At 38.6% G+C, this 12,289-nt stretch overlaps 1 protein-coding gene across 9 annotated transcripts in view; it reads right to left on the reverse strand.

The window, feature by feature from the left end:
• The window catches only part of BCL11B (BCL11 transcription factor B), a 98,396-nt gene that overhangs the window by 7,468 nt on the left and 78,639 nt on the right, over positions 1-12,289 (reverse strand). The window lies entirely within an intron of this gene.

Consider the following 12,289-nt stretch of genomic DNA (forward strand, 5'->3'; position numbering starts at 1 on the left):
CCGGTGCTATATACATTTATATCCTCCAACGTGCAAATAAAGCCTTTTATGACGCATGAGGATCCAAATCCTTTCACATGTTTATTCCACAAAAAGGAATTTATTTCAAGGGATTTATGGCTACATGTGAAAGTCAAAGAAAATGCGGTATAGTAGGTTTTATGGGGCACCTGCAAGGAGCTTCAGTATCATTTTCACTCTTTCATTTTATATTTTTATATACTTCACGCACCAGTCCCCTGAGATCCTGCTGAATTTAATTTATACATGCTTCAGTCATGCCAGCACTTCCATTTTTAAAATACTATGTAAGTATTTAGCTGCACAAGTCCTATCTGAGTCAACAGGAGCTTGGAAAATGTACCCTTGCATAAGCCACTTTGACATTATTTTTGCCAAAACACCAAGAAGCCACTCAAATGAAACATCCGGTAATGAAAGCCGACAGCACAGTTGCAATTAACAGTAACAAATGTCGGGCCGTGCTTCAACTGTGTCCCGAGAATTTCTGAGCCTGAGCCTGCCCTCCAATACAGTAACGCTCACTGGAGCCAGAAACATTGTTCTGTTTGCCTTTCTAGCCTCTTTGAACAACTGCATAAAGGTGGAAAGCATTCCTTTAACCTTGATTCAGCTTTACATAAAGGACAGGTGTGGACAAGTCTGTGCTACAGTCATAATTTTGCTAGCTAGAAAATTCCAGTCCCGGGCACAATATAAACTATGTGCTATCTTCAAAAAGAACTTTCCCCACACACACACCCCCAACCCTTTTTCTATGCCTCTGAAAGACTGTGATAAATTTATAAATACCTGTCAACCTGAACATCATGATCCAGGATTTATTTTTTTTCTTAAAACAAGGGAGAGGCATCCTGAAAAACAACTCCCCACTTTGGAAAATCTACAAGTAATTTTTTGCTGGACAGTTTGTTTGTTCATGAAAGCGTGCATTTTAACCCCACTGTACCTAAATGCACTGAACTTCTTGCAAGTTCAAAACCTGGACCTGGCTCCCCACCATGTCTGTGTAGCACCCCAAGGCCCCCAGCCTCCCAACCAGAGCGCGGGTCCAAAGCTGAGCTGTACAGCCCATGCCTAGATAGGGAAGTGCGATTCAGAGCAGGCCATTGCTTGAGTTTGAAAAGGGAAAAGTTTATAAGGTGAGCAGAACTGTATCATCAAAACTACCTTTGTGAAGAGAAATGACTCATAGCAGTAAAAAAAAAAAAAAATTAAATCTGGGGCACACCAGGAGCGGAAGGATTGCTGCTGGCTGAATTTTCCTCTTCTAGCTGTTGTGGGAACGGCTGCTGCTAACAAAACCTACAAAACCCTAGACAAGGAGACTAGGGGATTATCTGCCTACCTATCAGCCTGTCAGTCTATCTAATCTTATCACCAATGAACATCCACAAAGGCGTAAAAGAACAAGCATCTATCAGATTGGGACTTATATACAAAGGTATGTGATAAATGTGGTGCAGTTCCTCCCACTCCTATTGATTTCACAGGGCTGTTGCTGTGGATAGCAGCTTCAGACCCTGATTTCAGAGAATCCAGGTGTCCACAGCCAAGAAAAACTCTGCCCAACGCCACGGGCATGTCCGACTGACGCACCCCCACACCCAGGCCCTTCATGCCGCTTCGCACCGGATGCGCTCAGTTGTTCTGATTAATCTCTAGCAACCACTACTGAAGAAAAAAACAAGTTTGGGAGCTGTGTTCTGCTTGGAAAAAAAGTGCCCATAACTGCTATTGACACTAATGAAAGCTACATACAAACACTGAAAGGAACTGATACATTATCCCTTAAAATCTACTCAGCACTCAGGCAGTTAGGGAGTTTTATGTCAGCTCTGCAGCCAAAGCAACAGTAAATGCTCCCATTATTACTTCAAATATTTAAATTTCTGTTTCTTACGGAAATATGATGAAAATGTCTAGACGTTTAACTTTTCTTGCCCGGCAACATGTGTAGTATGAAAAGTGACAGAAATCACTGAAGCAGACTAAAGTATATAACATACTCTGTCAAAAGCTTTTTTTAACAATATGTTTTACCTCAGCTCACCCTAGAATAGATTTTAATAAAGCCCCTTCTGAAGTGTGATCTAATAGCAAATGAAGTGCAGCATCTTACAAGGTCATATATCTTCAAATTAAAGAGTGCTCTGCACCCTTCACCTTCATTTTATCCACTCTAATTAATCTATTTATTACCCACAGCTGTTCGATTCTTTCATTTTTAAAGTCACAGGGTGTTTTCTTTTTTGTTTTTTTTTTTGTGTTTTTTTTTTCCCCTTTAAAAAATAAAGCATGTGAGTGTGTGTGCATGCATTCTCCTTGCTTAGCTCAAGAGCTGACAGGAGGAAGAAAGCAGCTGTGCATTAGACGGCAACAACAGCAACACGTTTACTTCAGCAGTGGCACATACGTAAGGAGAAGAATTCCTGAGCAGGCTGAAGATCAAGGCCAATCTAAAACTGAAATGGCTGATTAAAAAAATTACCCTCAAAATGGCAGCTGGCTGGATTCTTGCTACTACACGTTATGAGGAACTGAGATGTTTTGTTTTGTTTTGTTCTCCAAAACTTCACCTCCATGAAATCCAAGTGAGGAAAGTAAACCCTCTCCTTTTTACTTTTCTTTCAAACAGCAAATTAGTGCTATTAGTGATGTAAGATTTACAAGCTAGAAGTCGTAGAACAGCTTTCTCTTCCTTTTTTGCTTTTTTTTAGCTTTTATGCTCCTAAACACTCATCTTCAAGAGATCCCTGCACAACGGCAAAATTAACTGCAGGCTGCCTGGCTACCAACCTCTGACTGCTCTATGAGTGTTTGTGTGTGTGCCTGTGTGTACGTATACATATATGTATGTATGTATATATATATATATATAAACTTTCACAACCCTCAAAGACTCTCCCCAGACTCCTCCTTTAAAAAATAAAAATAAAAAATAAAATAAAATAAAATAAAATAAAATAAAATAAAATAAAATAAAATAAAATAAAAAATAAAACGTTCATTTCCATATTATCACTTCATGGTTATCTTGCCTAGAAGTTGCCCTGAGCAGTGTAGATGCTCACTTTTAAGAACAGAACAATGTCAAAAAGTCTTTGAAGATCCACTCCGAACATTTTTGTATTCAAAAACTTACTAAATATTTTAAACATGCCCAGAAACAGCCACGTATTGCTCAAGAATGATCCTTATATTTAATAATGCAATGCACCTACACTATAAAACTCTTTGTTATAAGGCTATTTTTGATATATGGCTATCTTAATCCCTAGCCACCTGCACTGAAGTCTGTCTAAATACCCACTTTATGACAACTAGTCATATAGGCTTTGCCATGTGTAGTCTTTATTGCTTTAGCATGTGCTTGACATTAAGCATGGGAGTAATCAACACCAGAGAAACTTAAGCACAGGCTGAAGTGCTCTGTTGGATAGCGATGAAATTATTCATGTGCTTAAAGTTAAGCACAAGCCAAGACTTCATTAACACTGTTCAAGGAATTGCCCATGGATTCAACCCTCCAGTCTGTAAATAGGCTTGATTTTAGCAACCAATGGCTCAAGTATAATTTTTTTATCTTTATGTTGTGGGAAGGTATGATGAGACATCCAGGCCACAAACCCTGAGTATGTTGGCAGTGGTGGCTTTAAGACTGCACTAAATATGAAGAAGTACTATCATTGGAGTTCAGACACCTCACAGGTTTGTAGGGCCGAATCCTACTGAGATACCAGTGTACAGATACAGAAATCTTGACTTATATGCTAGCAAGGACTATGAAATAAAGAAGTAAAGGATCTTAATAGCCTTAAAGGTTACTCTGGTCCCATTCCTGGGCCAAGGGATGTCCATATCTTTGCATCTGTTCATACCCATGTTAGATGCTCTATTACCCCACTTCAAAGGCCACTCAGATGGAGAGTCTATAACTGTTTTAAGCCTATCGCATTCTCTCACTTCTTTACTATATGAAGGTTGCCCAGTTGCCTAATCTAAACCTTTCTTCCTGCAATTTAAGATGGTAATATTGTGTCCTACCTACATGGACATGAAAAACACAGGAAACAATTTAGTCTTCTTCTCATAGGCCATACAGATAACATCCAGCCCAGTGATTTGCAGTTGAGCCAGTTCATGTCTTTTAGCAACCCCTTCCCCCAGCTCAACTTGGAAATATCAGCTGGGAGAGAATCTACTGTGCCTGTCTGTTGGGTAGTCTGTGCCAATGGTTGACTATCCTCAGTGTTAAAAAAAGCTGTCGTCTTTCTGATTCAAATTTCTGAGTTCAACTGCCAGCTATTAGATCTTTTTATGTTTTTATCTGGTAGATTAAAACCTCCCTACTATCTTCTCCCAAAGTAGGTAATTATAAACTACAAATTTATTGAACACTCACCTTTTCTGCTTATTGTGACATAAGATGGTCTCCTCCAGAAATATTAAAATGTGTTCCCTCCATTACTGCATGACAGATTATATTCCATTCAAAATGTCAAAGCCATAATGAGCTTTTTTTTTTTCTGTTTCATGAACAGCACAAAACAAAGTTAAATTTGGATTCTGCTTGCCAAATTCTGTCCTTGTGGAGGGCACTAAGAACACACAGGTAGGTTTGCCCAACTCAGAACAAGAGTAGCCTGGATCTGTGGACATTCATCCCACTGTAACAGGCAGCATGAATTCCCTGACTTACATGTCCTCTGCAGTCTGGCTTGTATCACGTAGTGATACACAGATCTTCCATGCCCAGTTGGTACATGACTTTCTGTACACTCTGAATGCTGAGCGCCTTTGCTCTGGAGATAAATTTCCCTCAAAATATCCTCAGTTATTCTGGATACCATAAACAATAATCAGTGTGAGATAAGAACTGTTAAGAATTCATTATTTTCTGCTGGGCTACAGTGACATCCAGTGCCTTACAAAGCCTCCCCTCAGCATGCCTGAATAATTGCATTAGCTTTAACAGAGAATGAACCCCCCCCGACTTTTAATCACCCACCCATAGCCCCTGCCAGGAGGGGCTGCACTGCGTACCAAGTCAGGTCCACATAACTACTGCCATTCTTTACCTCTAGCAATACTTTCCAGGTAATGTTTCTGGTTCCCTTTACAAAGTTACAAAAGCAGCAATAAAAATGTTAAGGAATTTTAATGCTGCTTTACTGCACCTTTAGAAGTTCAGGAAAAGTAGAAACTTGGAAGCTTTAAAGAAAGGACAACTTTTATTGTAGCACTCAGGAACAGACATGTATCAGGTTCCTACAGTCTTTCCACCAATGTTACTCTCTTCTCCCACTTGATTTTTAATGAGCATTTAAATAATTACTCCTTGTTATTACGATGGTTACTCTAATAATACCAATAAAGGTAGCGTAGATGCTCCATAAAAAACACACCTTTAATTGAATTATTATTAAATTAAAATGCCATAATTGAGAACACTAGTTTAACAAGTCTCCTTATAAGACCAGCTGACATTAAAGAGAAGGGCATTAAATACTAGAAAGATTTAGTGCTTCATACTGAAGAAAATATATGCTTCTACGTGGTTTGACAGATCACCTAGACAAGGACCAAATACTTTCCAGGTGCCTGCAGTATGGATCTGCAGTGTGAACTATTTTGGTTCATAACGAATGCATCATCAGGTATGTAAAAATATCTGTAATATAAGTCCAAAACAAAGCCATTACCTTCACTGTCTTTCTGCTGAAGAGGTTTTATAAGCCATATTACCATTTAAACTACTCAAGTTAGCAAGAACATTTAGTTACGTAGTTTTATGACTGAATGCTGTTGAATACTATAGCTGAACACTCCCAATATTCTGGGGGAGTTTTGCCCTCCCTGCATTCCTTAGGGTGTTTGGAAGTGCTGCTACCTCCATTTCACAGAGGGACTGACAGTCTTCACTAGAGAGACTGAGGTGTTAGGTTCAAGACCGAGTGGGGATCACCACTGCCAGTCCAACACCAGTCATTAGTTTTAAATATCAAATGCAAAGGAACCATTTCCCTTTATACTTCTCTTCATTTTAATTTTGTTTTGATAGCCACACAAGCTGAAGATGTAAAACAAGTGCAACTCCTCTACCGATCCCCAGAGCTAACACAGTGCATCCATCCCTACACTGTCTTCTCTAAAAAAAGGGCTTGAAAGAGACTTGCAGCACTTCCTGCTGAGGGTGACAGGGACTATCACCAACAATTCATGAAGTAAGCATCAACTGGCGACAAAAGTTGGTGTTTTATAACTTAGCAAGATGCCTGCAGTCTCACAACCTAAGCACCTCCAATTCTCCACTCAGATAAACAGCCACACTCTCTCATAAAGCTCAGCCGACCTGAAGTGCATCTTAGTCAAGGAGAGGAGATGAAGGTTCTAGTTGCAAGAGCCCAAGCATGAGGGGCCATACAGCCTGTCATCATCTGGAAATGGGGAATCTCAAGATGAGGTCGGTGAAAGAGAAGAATGTGACAGGGAAACAAAGATTAAATGTTTTTAAGAGGTGGATGGAAAAATAATAAAGTCTGAAGGAGGCGAAGTAACTGAGAAGTGTTACTTCTCACTAACAGAATCCTGTCTCATCCCATACTTGGCCCTGTTCTCTTTTCTTGCCTTGTCCTTTGAATAGCCTATCTCCTCCAGTGCCATCTTCAAACAGAACAAAAATCACGACTTCTTGCAGTATTCTTCTCCCACACACTGCCTGCGTGCTTTACAGCCTTCCCCATCCTGTTCCTACCTTGACTACTGGGACTGTGCGTTCTCTACAGAGATTATGCAAGAAGATTTATGCCAAGAGCACCTACAAACCCCACAAGACCCTCTTATTCCTGGCTCTGATTTTAATTAGCAATGTGAATATTCTTGAGAGCATTTTCCACCTGTTGAAAAAGGTCTACGATAGCACTGGTTAACACCTTTATTGAAATATATTAATATTACACTAATATTAGTAATATGCTTAAACAATTAATTATTTCTATGCTAAAGCCAACTGCCAAGCTCTGTCTTTGCTGGATTAAATTCTTTGGGAAGCCTGTCTTGTTTTCTGAAGTCACTTGTGCTTTTCAGTAGTGAGGGCAATGCTGATCATATTTAGGCAGAACAGAAAGTCATCTCTTTATCATTCTTGTAATAATAAATATATTTTTGCAAAATAACCTATTTTATCATGAGTGGAAATTCTAAAAGATTAATTGCCAATCATATTGTCAAGAAGTCACACCGTCATGCTGTTTATCTACAGCCAATCCTCTCACAATTCCAAGAACAAAGAGCATGAATCCTTGAAAGACTGAGATATCCAACTGATACCTTAAAATCACACTCTTAGACAAACTCTGATTTGAATTACCCTGCTATGAATTCAAAGTAGCTCTGACCACCACTGCAGCATTCTGAGTTTTTCCACATAAGTTATACTAGGTTATCACAAACAAGGATCTTAACTAGGCTTATATAATAATATTAAAAGTCGTGATTTTTTTTTCATTTAACTTTCCCCAGAAGTATTTTATATGTCCTCCCCAGCATTTATGCTTACAAAAAAAAGGAGGTTGCAGGCAGAATACAGCCATGCATAACACAAACAGATGCTTCCTGCTTCTTAATGGACACAGGCGACCTTTGGCTGCAGATACAGCTTGTGTTCAATAGTCCCATTTTCAGTGAGACTTAATCATACCTCAGAACTGTACTGCCAGATTCACATAAATGAGCCAAATGCACAGCTCAGTTTAATTTCTAGTGCATTACAAAATGGCAATATTATATTTTTAGGTATAAAATGTCAATAGTCATTTGGGGCAACTTCCTTCTGGATGTCCAATTTCTCATTCCTTAACAGAGCTTGTGGCTTACTGGAAGTTAATGTTCAGCCTACAGAAGTGTAAGAAGTGCTTTTACTTAGTATAGAAAAAAAAAAAAGAAAGAAAAATGCATAGCAAAAACTGGACTCACAACATAGGAATTTTGACCCAGAAGGACTATTAAAATAGAAGATAAAAAACGTGTTTTTCATCTCTGAACATCTTCTTCTAATTGGTGTTAAATTCTAAAATACAAAGGCAATTTATAAAACCGAGAAAGGGAGAAGTGTGAAAAGTAAGGAGCAAACAGGAAAATCAATATCAAAAGATCAATAGTGAATGAGTTAACTTTTAAATTAGCCCTTTGTGATACAACTGTTTCAATTGACTCCACCTTTAGCATCCAAACAGCTTTGTGTCTTTTAGTTAGTTTCTTTGAACCATCAGCTGGCAGATTGTAAGGACATTTTACAAACCTACTGCATAAAATAGTGAAAACCATCAGTGAAAATGGGGAACATAATAAAAGAGGGTAACTGTACCCACTGTACAGATGAAAAGACCATAGGAATACCCCTGGCTGGTGGTTTTATATATAGGATCCCATTTACTGCATTCATGAAAAACCCTTGTACTGCTCAAGGACACTTTTAGGCCTTTTCTTTTGCATAAAGTATTCAAATGCATTTGAAATAATGTCAGTCTTTTCTACAACATATGAAATATGCCAGCAGCTTCCCTTTAAATCGGTTTCCTGTAAGTAGTTTTGTTTGAAAACTGGCAAGTGCTGGGATTTCTTTTTTTTTTTTCCCACAGAGTTTTCTAAGGTGCCATTTTCTCATCTTACAAGCAGGAATTCTGAGTAATCTGAATAGGAGCTTAAAGGAGAATACATAAAGGAAATTGTCCATGTCATATATGGAAAAATAAAGAGTAAACCAGTAAACAGTAAAAGAAAAAAAAAATAGAAAAAGCCAAAGGGTGAAAACAAATCTCCTTGTTGGTTTTTTTTTTCTTCTTTTTTTTTTCTCCCCAGGAATACTTCAGTCTGTTTTACTACAACTCTTTCTTAAGGGTATTAGGTGCCTATTCATAGTTAGTAAATGAAATAGCATTTTTGTTTTAATTCATTGCTTCTTTAACAAATGCTAACTCCCATCTCTGCTTCTTTAAATCCACAAAATCTCCACGTTCAATCCTAAGAAGTAATATAAAGGCTGTAAATCTTGTTTTAATGGAATGTACATTTAGCTATGAGGAGATAATTGACGTTATGGAGGGCCTAGATGCTGAATTATATAGGTTATCTAATACAAAGGGGACTCATTACTGAAGCACTACAAACAAGTAGTAATATATGTATATTGTTCTGAGTGGCGTTATAGCAAAAGTGTTCGGGTCTGCAGGGATTTATAAAACACAAGAAAACAGCAGACATGCACTTGTAAATTTGTCTCATTTGTCTCTGAAGTTAAAGGTTATTCCCTTGATCTGAATTTGTAATAAAAACATGCTAGACTAAGGTTTGTGGAGAATGTTTGAATATGTAAATTGTGTATAATGATAGGCAATTATAGGGTAAAAACTGGACCTTATGAATGTTACAGAATTGCATGGAGCATCAAAGTATTTTCCTTCAGATGAAATATTTATCTTTTATGCATGTTATAAGCACTTTTTCAAAGGTATTCAGCAACCTATTTGAGCGGAGAGTTGACAAAAATCAAACCATTACAACCGACTAAGACTGTGGGCTTATGCACAGGAGAAGCCACAGCTTTTTACAAAATATACATAATAAATCTCTTGAACTAATGGTTCCGGAGATGGATCCTCAAGGACAAGTTCCACTGATTTTCACTCCCTTAGATGAAAGCTGGTCAGATGTTTCTGGATTTTTTTAAAGAAGCTGTGGGGGTGGAAGCGTGGGGAGGGAGGCTGGGGAGGGTAACTAGGTAAGAATGTGCATTTTCCTGGACTGATTCAACAAAACCCTATTTCCCTTTCAGTTAGTTGGCTGCTGTTTTCAGGAATTTAAAAAAAAAAAAAAAAGGAAAGAAAGAAAGGATGCTGCATCAAGAGAGGCAGGAGTAAAGCCAGGAGATGATACTGTAGTTTATGCTACTGAAGATAAGGTTTTCTCCTTCTCTGAGCACGACAGTCTGTTCAGGTTAACCAACTGCAGTGTTAGAATAACTCCAGCCGACTTGTCACAGAGTACAAAAGTCATCAGCAACTGAATGTTCTTTTCTGCACCGCAATTAAGACGAATCAATACGACGTGCCACAAATGGTATTTTACTCTCAATAAGAACTCGGGCTGAGTTTATTCAGAATATTTTAGCGCTTCCCCAGGGGATTTTGGTCCGACGCAGATGGCAAATAAAGTACTCAGCCTAGGGCTAGAGCACATTATGCTAATTCTAATGTCAGATGTACTTTAATATACAGCTCTATTTAATCACCCCATTATTTCACATTTCCATATGAAAAACCTGCGGCACTTCTGCAGAGCTTTCACTCTGCGACAATGCCAGCTTCCTTCAACTAGCTCCCTGCGAAACAGAAAAGAAGACTGGTCATTCTCGCCAGTCAAAATGTTACAGTTTCAAAGTTTTAGTATTCCTGAATTTAAAGTGGGTCTTCCAGCACAATTAGCAAATCGCTCTGCTAGAATGCTGATATGTACAAAATGCTAAGGAGGTGTGATTTAAAAAAAATAATAATAACAGCCCTCCCTCCATGCCGCATCCACTTGTGCACGCAGACATACGCAGGCACACATCTTGAGTCTGCTTGCAGAATAGGAATAATAAAAATAATGAAAATATTTTCCTAGTGCAATTCAACCAATATTCTCACCACTTGTCACCAAAACACTGCTATTCCTGGCTGGATGGCTTTCGTTACTTAGAAGAACAGACATGGCTGGCACAGCTGCCAACCTACAGATGTCTCGGAATAAAACCTTCCTTGTGTATCAATAATTTTTGCCTGTAACAAACTACACTTCTAATTAGATTTAGAAGCCATACACCTTCAGCATGGGCCACTATCCAAATTATCTGAAAATTCACCTTGATGCCACATCTCTGGTGACCACAGAAATTGAACGATGGACTTGAAGGCAAAATGATTCCAAACTGGATTTGCATTGAAAAGAATGAGGGAAAAACCTTTTCTATGGAGCTGGGTTTATTTTCAAGCCATCTAGACTTTAGATGCACAGGCAGGGAAAGCAGAGGCAATCTTTGGAGCACCTCTTCAGTGGCTTTCCCAGCTTTCCCTTCATAGCATTTCTGTGAAGGACCCTTAATTCAGTGTTCGTGTAGAGTCACAAGTGAAACGAGCTGCATGGTCTCAACAAAATCCTCCCCCAGTTTGGCATCACTGGGGCTCCATGATAACTACCACTGCACATCAGGGGGAGCCAGGTCAGGACTGGATTATTCTGAGATGCTATCAGAGGAATGCACGAAGCTTAAATGGATCAGTTTTCTAATGATTGCACTAAACCTACAACATATTTCACCCCCCCCCCCCCAAAAAAAAAAAAAAATCTATTTAGAAAAAGACCTACTTTTTCCTCCTTCAGTTACCCAATCTGAATCCTTTAAAAATTGTTCAGCAAAGCATGCAGCAGCCAGCACCTGGGGCCAGACCTCACCTGGTTTCACTGCATCAACATTTAAAGATACAGAACTGCTCTGCTGTGCCTTGACACGGCATATGTCACAACTTCCATGTCCTATTTTAAACACATTGCATGATATCCCTCACATTGAAAGCCAAAATTCTTATATTCTAAAGCTTTTGTTATATATATAATGAAATACATATATATATAACAAAAAATATATATACCCATATACTTTTAAATATATACATCCACATATACACCAATGTGTCTGTGATATATAGATAGATATATATAAAGCGATTTGTTCTCTCTACGAATGGCTATGAATATAGCATTGTGCCGGAAGGAGAAAGGGGGCTGAGTACAGGGCACAGGTGCATCCTTTTCCAGCTATTCCAACTAGACCTTAAAATACCCAGCTCGATCCTAGGGGAAGCAGATACAACAGTTTCATCCTCTCGGAAGTTTTGCCTCAATAGAAAATACAGCACAAGTTAATTTAGTAAATTAGGGCAGCTTTAAGATTTATTAAGTAGAGAATATCTCACCCTGGATATGAGCAGTTAAATTCCAAAAAGGAAGAGGAAATGAATGTTTAATATCCTAATACAAAGCCCACCAAAGTCAATGTGAATCTTTCCACTAACTTCAATGGGCTCCACACGAGGGTCTTCTTCCACACTGGGATTTGTTAGTCTCAAGACACCGTCTTCAATGTAGGGATAAATCTGGTTTGTGGTGGTGTAGTTAAAAGAAGAGAACTGAGTTCACAGCAGCTATAAGCTGTAAATACATTAGCGGA

The sequence above is a fragment of the Anser brachyrhynchus genome (genome assembly GCF_964034855.1).
Source record: "Anser brachyrhynchus genome assembly, chromosome: 5".
Classification (NCBI taxonomy): Eukaryota; Metazoa; Chordata; class Aves; order Anseriformes; family Anatidae; genus Anser; species Anser brachyrhynchus.